The sequence below is a fragment of the Mesoplodon mirus genome, assembly GCF_964341445.2.
Source record: "Mesoplodon mirus genome assembly, chromosome: 15".
NCBI classification, from domain to species: Eukaryota; Metazoa; Chordata; class Mammalia; order Artiodactyla; family Ziphiidae; genus Mesoplodon; species Mesoplodon mirus.
Window position 1 is genome coordinate 25,819,156 of NC_138991.1, and position 11,691 is coordinate 25,830,846.

Below are 11,691 nucleotides of genomic sequence, written 5' to 3' on the forward strand. Positions count from 1 at the left end.
GAGGAGGTGGACCGGGCACAGCGTGGCCTCTGCAAGGGGCTCCCTGCCTCCTGGGCGGCCACTCCCGTGGGGACAATGATGAAAACAGGAGCAGTGATGACATATTAAGCGCCTATAACGTGGAGGTGCCACCCCAGGCTTTACATCAGTCATATCAACGGAGTCTCATTCCCACCAGGGTCAGCATTGTTACCTTGACTTTGCCACAGAGGTACCGGCTTCACTAGCCAGCAAACAGCAGAGCCAGCACTCAAACCGAAACTCTGACCTCATAACCTATCTAGGGATATCTTGGCGGACACAGGGCGTCCTGAGACAGATTGAGTTTCAGTCCTGGCACCACTATTTCCATGCCTTGTGACTCAGGGCATGTTCCCTAACCTCTCTGAGTCTCAGTTTCTCATCTGTGGAATGGGAATAATGGTAGCACGTGCCTCCTCAAGTGCTGAGAGGACAGGGACTGGAAGTCCTGGCACAGAGTAAGTGCTCAATAAATGTGAGTGCTTGTTGCTGTTGTTATTATTGCTTAGAATAGGATGAGCCTTTGCAGAGAGGCTACGATCATAGTGTAGCCAAATAATTAACTTGGGGCATGGAAAGAATAACCTTGCCCATCCCTTATTCCTAAATATGTCCTGGGATTTAGGAATACCCATCTCCATGAATTAATTCACTCAAGAGAATAGGTTTGAATCCCACTTTTGCCACTTCTTTGCTGTGTAACTGTTGGCAAGGTAGTTCACCTCTCTGGGCCTCAGTGTCCTCATCTGTAAAATGGGGATTATGCTACTACCTCCCTCACAGGCTGCTGAGAGCATGAACTGAGGTGCGTGCTCACCCAGCACTTAGCCTGTGCTCCTATTCGCTCGTTCTGCAGCAAGTGCACCAACTTTGCCCTGCCTGTGCCTTCAGAAGTCTCAGTGAGTATTTACGGGGTGAATGAGTGAGTCATGGCTGTGAACCAAGGGGACAAATGAACAGCGCCGCGGGACCCCTCTCACCCACTGCCTGGGTGCCTTGGCTCACTTCACCCAGAGGTGAGTGTCAGCAGCCCTGAGTTTACCCAGGGTATCTGAGGCCCTGAGAGGTGAGTGCCTTGCTGCAGGTCCATGCCCAGGGCTTCCAGAGCTGGGACTTGAGTGTATTGTATAGTCCAGACCACACACTCTTCACTACTATGCTGTCCTTCCCCAGTGACTCTAGCTTAGTGTCGGGGAGTTGGACCCAAACAGGGCCTTTTGGCACAATCTGAGGACTCAGCCTTGCTGCCTGACTTCAGTCTAGAAGCTGGGATGGTGGTTCAGAGCTGGGAGAGCCGGTACTGAATCCTGTCTCCATGTGCAGGCGGACAAGAGAGGGGCAGCGAGGGCCGTGGCGTCACACAGTGCATGCCCAGGCCCTGGCTGGTCTCCCCTCCCTGGAGCTGTCAAGAGGAAGAAGGCAAGAGCATTTGCCATCCTGCCATGTCTGCAACACGCCAACGGCCCCAAACACCTAATGATGAGATGCTTCTGGAGTCAGAGCGGCCTCCCGGAGGGAGCCTGCCATCCCCTTGGGCGCATCTCCAGAGGCAGATGCCTCCTCCCAGGCTCTCCAGCTGGCTCTGCTGCCCCCCATGGACAGCGCGCCTCTGTCCTTGGAAACCACACCCTTGCCCTCAGTGCCACTCAGCCCCCACCAACCCCCAGACTGCTCAGGGCCTCTTTGTCCTGGCCTCCCCTCTTTCCAGCTCCCAGGCCTTTGCTCGTGCTGTGTCCCCTTCCTGGGATGCCTTCCAGGAGGGAAAAATTATTGCTCTCTGCTCCTTCTGGACAGGGTCAAAGCATGTGTGTGTGTGTGTGTTTCCAAGGGCCTGGTGTGGACCCTGCAGGAGAAGGATCTGGAATGGGGCTGGTTTCAGTCCTTCCCATTATCATCCCTGGGCAGTGGGGAAAGGCTGCCAGAGAGCCAGGGGCTGGGGGTGGCATGTAGGGAGGTCAGCCATTGGAGAAGCTCTACCCTCGTCTGGAGCTGCAGCTTGGGAAGCCCGACACGGAGGTTTGGAACACCCCCATGAAGGTGCCCATGAGACTCAGCTGTAAACAGTTTTTGTCTCCCCAGAAAGTAGGGGACCATGTTGCAATAGTATCAGTCAAGGTAACCCTCTCCTGCCCCCTTTCCTCTCCTTCCAGCCTGTGCTCTATTCCTGCATGGAGCCAGAGAGGGGGAATGGTGTGTGTGTGTGTGTGTGTGTGTGTGTGTGTGTGTGTGAGAGAGAGAGAGAGAGAGAGAGAGAGAGAGAGAGAGAGAGAGATCTCCTCTCCCCTGCCAAACAGGTAAGTAGAAACCTCAGTTAGGGGTGGGGAGAGAGTTTGCTGTTGAATCAAAGATATACACTCTGACACAGCAAAGTGGCAGAGAGGAAAAAGACCATCTCTAGTTTACAGATCAGCAAAGTAAGGCCCAGAAGGGAGAAAATAGAGGTGTTATCACCTCTATTTTCCAGATGAAGAAGGTTCTTGGGGGAGGACAGTGACTTGCCCAACGTCTCACAGCTGTAAAATGTGGAGCCAGGATTTGGACCCATTTCTGTCTGACTTTGGAGCCCACGTTCTACCCCTCTGTCCCAGCCCACCCCGTCACCTCCAGCTGGGATGAGGGGCATCCTCTTCCTAGAAATCTGTGGTCCTGTGGAAAACCAGAAAGGGTCTCTGAGGACATGGCAGGGTTAGACAGACGGAAATCAGGAGGACTTGTGGACACTTCCTATCTCAGAAGGCAAAAAGGAAGCCACCTTGAGAAACTCACTTGAATGGGCTCAAGTCTTCAATTTAAAAAGGCTCTTTGTTGGCACCAAAGATGCCACCAGAATGGCAGAAACACTTCACTTGTTTTGTCAAGTCCTGTTGCATGATAATGGCTGTTGGAGATGTTCTCAAGTGTCTGGACTAGCAGAAGAATTTGTGATGCTTGTTAGCAATGTTTGCCATGAGCGATATAGAGCTATATCCTTTCTCCATCCCACCTGCATCCTTTAAGATTTTGCATTCCCTTGCAAAATGTCAGAGAGATTGCAGAGGGGAGAAAATCTCTATACAACGTAGAGTTTGCTAATCCCTTATCTCTGGGCCTCAGTCTCCCCAACTGTTAGATAAGGATGTTGGGCTCCTGGATGCTGTGGGCCAGGCTGACTCTGATAACCTTTGCTTATAGCAGAGGGAGCTTGGTAAATACACAGTGAGGAATGGCCTTTTCTCGAGAGCAAATTTGTTCTTAGGAAGCCTCATATCCATGACCCAGGGTGTGTGTAGGTTCTGTCTGAGGGAATTGCCCAGTGATGTGAGCAAAAGGAAGTATTAGTGTAACCTAGCAGCATGTTATGGGTCCTTCCAGGGACAGCTTCCCCCTCCCCCGCCCAATGTCTTCTGCCTGCCTCTTGTCTATAGGAAAACTTTAGCCCTTTCCCTGAGTTCCAAAGAATATAATTAATCAGAATAGTAAGAAAATGCAAAAGTAAAGGGAAACGGTGAAGCAAGACAAACTAATAATAGTTTAGCCATTACACAAAGTCAAGGACCTTTAGCAGCTCCTCTTCAAGAGCTATAGGTAATATTCTGAGCCATATCATTTGAGCTGTTTTGCAGAAACCCTTACCAGGTGGAAGAAGTTAACTGTACGCTGCCCACAAGCACGTAGACCTCAGACGGGTGGGAACTAGGAGGTTGATGAGGTTGACAAATGAACTGTTAGGATGTGCACTGCAGCATTATATATAAAGTGACACCAGCTTAAATGTCCATCGACAGGGATTTATTAAATAAATTGTGGGCCACCAGGCAGCTGTCACAAAACAATACAGAGAAACTAATTTAAGTCTCTCAGCAAGTAAAAAAGGAAACAGTTTCTTCTCTTTTGTGTTAAAAAAATTATTTTTTTCCATCTAGAAAAAATACTGGAAGGAAAGGCACCAAAATGGTAACAATGTTTATTTCTTAGTTGTGTCATCATAGGTGACCTTTACCATTGTCTTTGTGTTTTCAGAATTAAAAAAAATTTTACACTGAATGCATTTTTTTGGATCAGCAAACAATCAGTCCCATGAAATGGCTTGAAAATGAGTAAATAGGTTGGGCTGAGAACAAGGGAGTGGAGGAAAGCTCATTCTTTTCCCAGAGCTGGCCCACAGCCCTCACCAGCTCAGGATTCTTGGGAAACACTGCCAGGGGCAAGGTTGATGGAGGAAACAAAAGCCCTGTCATGCTAGTCCCGGAACCAGCAGGAAAGGGAAAAAAGAAATCCGTGTTGGAAGCTTGTAGGCATAATCCCTCTTTAATGGGACAGGAATAGATTTTAGATTCAATGCAAATGAACTTGGCGAAACCAGACTTCTAGCTCTAGGAGGGGAGTGGAGGGGGACAAAGATCAGGTAGCCTTGCCCTTGTAGGGCTCACAGTCAAGGGGGGGATGGGTCCTACAGAGACAGAAAGGACAGGCATTGGGTCATATGAGGGTCAATGCAAGCAGAGGGCTAAGCACTGTGATTTCCTATCAATGAGGTGGCATGTGATTAGGTGGAGGTCAGCTTGGCCTTGGTAAGCAAGTGCTCTAAGGAAGGGAGACCCAGACAGAGCTATAGTGCTGTAACTGCAGAAAGCCCAGGCTCTCCCGGAAGTGCTGTGATGGAGGTCGGGGAGTGTTAGCAGGGCCAGGCAAGCAGTACAAAGGCCAGAGTGTGGGACTCAGGCAAAAGGTGTCAGATGATAGAGCAGGTAGATTGGTCCACACCTGTCTTGAGTGTGACAGTTGCCAGCAGCCTGGAGGCGGTGCCCTGCCTGATTGGGGAGGGGGATAGTTCAGAGAAGGCTTCCTGGAAGAGGGGACTTTTCATCTGGGCTGATGATAAGACGCTGACATGCAGGGTCAGAAGAAGAGGGCCTTCCAGGTGGAGGGGCAAAGAAACAAGGTGGGTTTTGGAAAGAGTGAGTCTGAGGGCTTGTCTGTCTCTTTCTCTGGAGAAAGAGAACAAGGAAGGCTTTCTTGACATAAGAGAAGCCATTTTGGCCTAAGCCATTTTGTGGTCTAATGTTGGTGGCAATGCTTGCTCTTGAACAAGTCTCAGTAATCATTGATTTCAAGGTCTGTCGACCTTGGCCCTGATCCTGTGCTGAGTTCTCCTCTGCTCAAGCCCCTTCATGCATGTACCCTGAGCTTAAAACTTCCCCGGTTGTGCTGCTCAGGGAGACACTGCTTTGGGAAAGATCCCCGGTGTTCTCCTTACTGGCTGCAAGTAATAAGTCCTTCCTTCTCCCGATCTCTGCCTTGGCTGTGTCTTTGGGCTTCACAGCCACCAAGAGGCAAACCCAGTTTTTCAGGTAATATCTGAGCCTTGTGATGGAACAGAGTGGATGCCAGGGAAGTGGGCTGGATCCATTTCCACCAGAAACCAGACCCAGGGTTGGAGGTGAGGTGGAGGTGGGGGATGGGAACTGAGCACTAGCAGGACTGGGGTCCTGCTAGCCCCTTGGCTCACCCCAGAACGCCACAGGCTGCAGTGGAGGCTCCCTCAGGCAGGGGGAGAGTCTGGTCTGACCCCTAAACCGGGCCTCCAGGACCCTACTTGTCTGAACCACTCTGACACCAGTTCTCCTGGGGCCTCTGTCTCTATCTCTCACACAGACTGGTTTCTCTACGTCTTTATCTCTTTCTGTCCCCTTCCCTCTCTCTCTCTCTCTGTCTCTGTCCATCTCTTGGGGGCCACATCAGAGGCCCAAGAGGGAGCTGGGGGAGCCCTGTGGAGAGCACAGGTGAGACTCCCTGCTCTCAGAAGGGGCTCTGGCCCTGCCCTCGTCACCGAGGTCACTGAGCAGCGGCTGACTTTGGTTCAGCTGTGGACATGGGAAGGGAACCTCACAGCCACACAAGCACTCACTCCCTTCCCAGGCCCTGTTCTAAGCACTTATTGACTCATTTAACTCTCAAAATGTTAGGGGAACCACTGACCAAAACTGCCTGCCCTGGCCAGGCAGCATAGTAACCACTTGCATGAGTTATCTTACAACAGGAGGTCCTGGTAAGGAAGGCGGAACTAACAAGCTACCACCAACAAGAAGAATTAGGGAAAGTTCAAAAGGAGAGGAGACTCCAGTCCATATGGCCTACCAACCTCCCAGAATCCTCCTCGCTGGAATCCATCTTGGCTGAGCGATGCGTGCACCACCAGGAAGGACCCTGAGTCAGAATGATTGGCCAGAGACAACCCGGAAACGAATCCCATTACCATAAAACCCGAGACTGTGAGCCACGTGGCAGAGCAGTCCCCCTGGGTTCCCTGACCCTCCTGCTCTCCTCCCGGGCGCCCCTACCCTATAAAGTGTCTTGCTTTGTCAGCACGTGTGGCTCCTCGGACAATTCATTTGAGTGTTAGACAGGAGCCCACTCTTGGGCCCTGGAAGGGGCCCCCTTCCTGCAACAAATGGCAACTCTGGCGGGATTTTTTCTTTGCTAGGACTGACATCTTGACCACTTGGGGTAGTCAGGGACCAGCTCACCTGCTGACGGACCAGACCCAGAGGCCGCTACCGGGACCCTTTTGTCCCTGGTCTCCTCCTGATGCACACGACTGGCCAGAGTGCCCCGAATGGGTAAGGAACAAGAGACTTTGTTGACCTCTTTCCCCTTCCCTTTCCCCTTCCTGTTTTCAACCCCTCCTATCCTACACCTCTTTCTTCTGAACTGGTCCTGGATGCAGGAGTCTGGCTGAATGGCCTCAGCCTGATCTGAGGGTCAGAGCCTGATCACCTTTGGTGGACAGAGAACTCAAATTCTGGTCTGGTATATCTTGTATCTGGTTTCTGGTTTCTGGTAGGGCTGAGCTCCTGTTCTCCCTTCTTGGAAGCCCAGGGAAAAGTCCCATAACACCTGGGCATCCACAGGTGGCAGGAGACCTAAGGCCACCCATTTTGTCCCTCTCCCTTCCCCACTTCTTTCAACGTGGCCTCCTTTCCTCCCTTTGAAATCTTTGAAGACCTGAGGTATTTCCATTTACTCTGTCAGTACTCAGATCTGAAGTTCTGTGTCTCTGTAGGAGGTTTTCTGAGAAACTGCGATCTGTATTTAAGGGAGTGTCTGATTAGGACAGCCTTGCCTGTTTGTGTTTTATACTTTGTGTTCTGTGTTGTGATTTGTGATGGCCATTCTGTCTTGTGAAATGGGAAATTCTGGTTCTGTTCCACTGCAGAGCCCTCTTGGGTGAATTCTGTCTGATTGCAAAGATTTTAGTTATGAGCCTATGACTAAGAAAGAGATGATATTTTATTATAACATTGTATGGCCACCATATTGTTTAGACTCCAGAGAAAATTGGTTTAGGTAAAACTCTTGAAAATTCCCCAAATGGTTCTTTTTGCATACACAGAGGCAAGCTTGATAAAAACATCTTTTCAGAATTCTGACCCTGAGGAACAAGTCCTACTAGGAGAACTTAATTTTCTCTCCCTGTACCTTGACACCAGGTCTCTCAGGAACACTTATCTTATCTAGACCATCTCTGAGATGAGGAAAAAAATGGGGAAGAAGCCTTTTAACATTTACTTATTCTAGCAGTTATTTATAAACTAGTGAGTTTTATATTGTAATATCTGATTCATGACTAAGTTTAGAAAATGAAGCTATGAGATCTCTTGTAGTGTCTGTCTATGTGTTTATGTGTGCATTATCTTTACCTTTGATGGTATTATCAAAATTAATTTGTCAATGAGCTCTACTTAATGGGCTCAAAGAAAATTAAGCGCTTATATAAATTCTGAAAAATACAGAAGGTGACTTGCCAGAATTAATTTCAGGTTCACATGAACTGGGAAATATTCGGTATTAAATTAATATCTGGTGTTAATGTATAAGCTTGTTGATCTAATTAATATAGACATGTCTTCAGAGTCATCAACATTAAGTGTAATACCCTTATTGTACCTAGGTTTAATAAAAGTTAAATAAGATCTTATTGTATCTGTTGCAAATTTGTCAGCAAGAAAAATAACTTGGTATGATGAAATTTTATAAGTGAATTAAATGCAAATGAGGGAAGAGCTTTTAGGTAAACTCTATAGGAAGAATTATGCTTAAGAATGTCTATCTAAAAATAGTCTCTCCAGATTTTGGTAACTCGAAATTCTAGTGTTGTGACCTTTTAAGTGATCTGTTCTGTATTTGTCTTTGAAATCTTTTATTGTTACTTTAACTGAGTAACTATTGTTTCACAGTGATCTATGATCCTATCTGACTGAGTATTCTAAATCCTTTTGATATTTTTTTTGACAAAACTTCCAAAATTAAATTCTAATGAAGTCCTTTTGACCTCTAGCTAACTTTGGGATGCTTCAAAGGGCTCCTGAAACATCCCAAAGAGGATATTAAACTAATTAAGTTCATTTGGTATGTTAAATTACATGTGAAGTATTGTCAGATACGTAATAAATCCTCTTAGGTTATATTGTTTGGTAAATATTACTAATATAGATATTCTAGAAATTATGTGGAGTTCCTAAATATGTTTTGATATGTCCTGGAAAAATGTTATCAATCATAATTCTAGTTATTATCTGCAAGTGTTGTATGTCACAGCAGTAACCAAGTTTCTTTGTTGATTGAATTGTAATCAGGTTTTTTTTTTTCTCTGCCTTCTTAAGTCTTTTTGTCATTCGTAGACACTTATGGTTTCACTCTAATGCCTTAGCAAAAATGCCTCATCTCCAAGAAGATTTATAGAAGGGACTTTTGGATAAATACAAGTTTCTGACTTTCAGACCATAATGCTGAACTGGGTAAGAAATTGAAGAATTCAAATGGGAAACCTGATGGCTTTATAAAACTGTTAACAAAAAGGATTATCTACATAGGACTGAGTGAACTGGTGAATATGGTTATAATTTTTATAGTTTCTATCTGAAAAATTACTGGTTTGAATCTGTGTTTTCCAAGTATAAGGAAAACCTTCCCCTCAAACTCACTATGACTTACAGTAATTTGGTAAATTGTACCTTTGTAAGCAGAATTGAAACATTTATCTTTTCTGTCTATCTGTTCCCTCCAGAGATTGGAAACTCTTAGGTTCCCAGCAGCTTTAACAGATAAATTAGGAAGGCTACCTCACTAACATGTACAGAAATCTTAAGGTATTTTGGAGACCTTGAAAAGGGAGAAATTCACCTAGATCTGTCAGGAGAAATCTGTGACAAGAACTTGGCATGACTTTCCTAGCCCTGAGAGGTCTTTTAAAGGCTCAGTCTGAGACTTCTTATAAAAGTTTCAGCAAAGCAAAAAAAAAAAAAAGGCCTATATGATCAATCATAGTTTATATAAATCATCAGATCAAGTTTATTGAGACCAGACTTATTTTGCAAAAAATTAGTCTTAATTTCTTTATATTTGATAAAAATGAGGGTAATTTTAGAGAGAAAAAAAGATTATGTTTCAGCGAACATTAAATTCCAGTTTTGTTAATGGAGGTCTGTATTTACTAAGGCTCACCTTAAAACAATGCTCCAACAGAGGAGAAACTACACTCCTACTAGAACAAGAAGAAGACAACATCAGAAGTAGACAGCTAGCCCAAGATCCTCGACCTGACTCACATTATAATGTTTTCTTGACTTCTTGGAACTTTGCATATGAATCAAATGTTTTTCTACCATGGGCCCCATCTTATGCTAGTCTTAAAAATCAGTCCAGTTGTTGGGTCTGTGGCCAGTTACCTGTGTCTAGCACTTCTGGGTTACCTTGGTGGATTTCTCCACTCCAAGGGTCTAACTGGTTGACTCTTAGAAATTTATTTTAAAAGAAAAACTTTTAGTCCTGTTCAAGCCACTGATATTGATATTACTAGATGGAATCCCCTCACCTGGCCAATTAATAATGCTTGCTCTGACCCTGGCCATAAATATGAATTTTCCTCTATTACTCAAGCTCAATCAAAGCAACAAGCAACATTTCAGCCAAGGAATAAAATCTCCCACAATTATGGGTTGGATTTATGTAGTTAACACCAGGCTATGGTAATTTAAGTTTAAAGGCTCCTCTGTGTTGGGAACAATTAAATCATACTAAGGATAATCAGTCTAGTAACACTAGGAAACTGGGCTGGGTGCCTTATGGACAGTGCCAATATATAATTTCCCTTAAAGATAAAGATTGGTACAGAACAGGTTAAGTCAGATGACCTGGGATATACTGGGCTGCACCTAATGGAAGTTCTTAAGTGCTAACTTATGACCTTACTAATACTGCTAGCTATATTATTTTATTTATTTATTTATTTTTTTGCGGTACACAGGCCTCTCACTGTTGTGGCCTCTCCCATTGCGGAGCACAGGCTCCGGACGTGCAGGCTCAGTGGCCATGGTTCATGGGCCCGGCCGCTCCGCGGCATATGGGATCCTCCCAGACCAGGGCACGAACCCGTGTCCCCTGCGTCGGCCCGCGGACTCTCAACCACTGCGCCACCAGGGAAACCCTATATTATTTTTATATTGCCTGTTTTACAGAATTGTTGTTTGTTTCATTACCAAATCTATGACTGAGTCTCTGATAAAATGATGATATAGTCCCATATGAGATCAATGATTGTAATAGTGTAACACTAGATATGAGAAGAAGCAACAAGAGGGAATATTTTCCTTGCCTCTGCAAGGATTAGGTCAATGGCCATTGCAGCCACTGACCTTCAACACACTCTGAAAGGAGTTCAGGGTGGAGGTTAGGAATGAGGTGCTCTGTGCTCTGGAAAAACTAGCAGAACAGGCCTTCAGATAGTTAGACACTTTCAGGAAAAGATTTTATGAGCCCAAATTCTTGCATCTTCTCATATCTAGAAAAGCACTAAAATCATTAATGGTGACATCTGCTTTGCCCATTAAGGAGAGAAATGCAATTGAAAGTCAAAATGGAGTAGCTGTGGTTCAGACATCCAAAGTAACACTAGGTGGCATTTTGGACATGATTTCAGACAAGTCCTTGTATTGCTAAGAACTTGAGTTTTCTGAGCTGTGTCAGACTTGGGATGCCAGCAGCCATTCTCAAAACAATGTCTGCTGCTGGCAGCTGTTAGCTGCAACGTTATGGTTTCAAGGTATCCTCTTGTAACTATTAAATGTTTAGAAAATGAAATTGCTTTAGATCAGATATTAGTAGAAAAAGATGTATAGTGGCCAATGGCTCCTGTTATGTATATGTTAATACCACATTGGGAGTAAAAACCGACAGATAAAAGTAAACAACTTTTGGCTACAAGTCTCCCCAGGGTGCGAGGTCCAGACTGGGTTTCAGGCTTACTCTTCTGAATTCCTCAGGGGATGAGATTTATTTTGTCTATTAAAATTCCTGTTGTCACTCCTCCAGCTACTTCTAACTGGGTCTGTTACACCAAAGTGGAGGACCAAGGGATTGAGATTTTAATCATACAAGACACAGATACAGGACTTTGAACTGAGAAATATTTCCAATTCAGTGTCTATTCCCCAAATTGAGGCAGGACTATGCCTGTTTTAGCAGGAAGTGGCCAGAGCTGTTGTTGCCCAGTTCCCTGAATTGAAACTGAGCAGGACTCTCTGGGACTCTGGAATACAAATTCTTTCTGTGTCCCCTGTTTCTTGTTTGTAGGATTAGGCTTTATTCAACCTCCTTGACTTTTCCTGAGTTCCAAAGGGCAGATTCAAACAG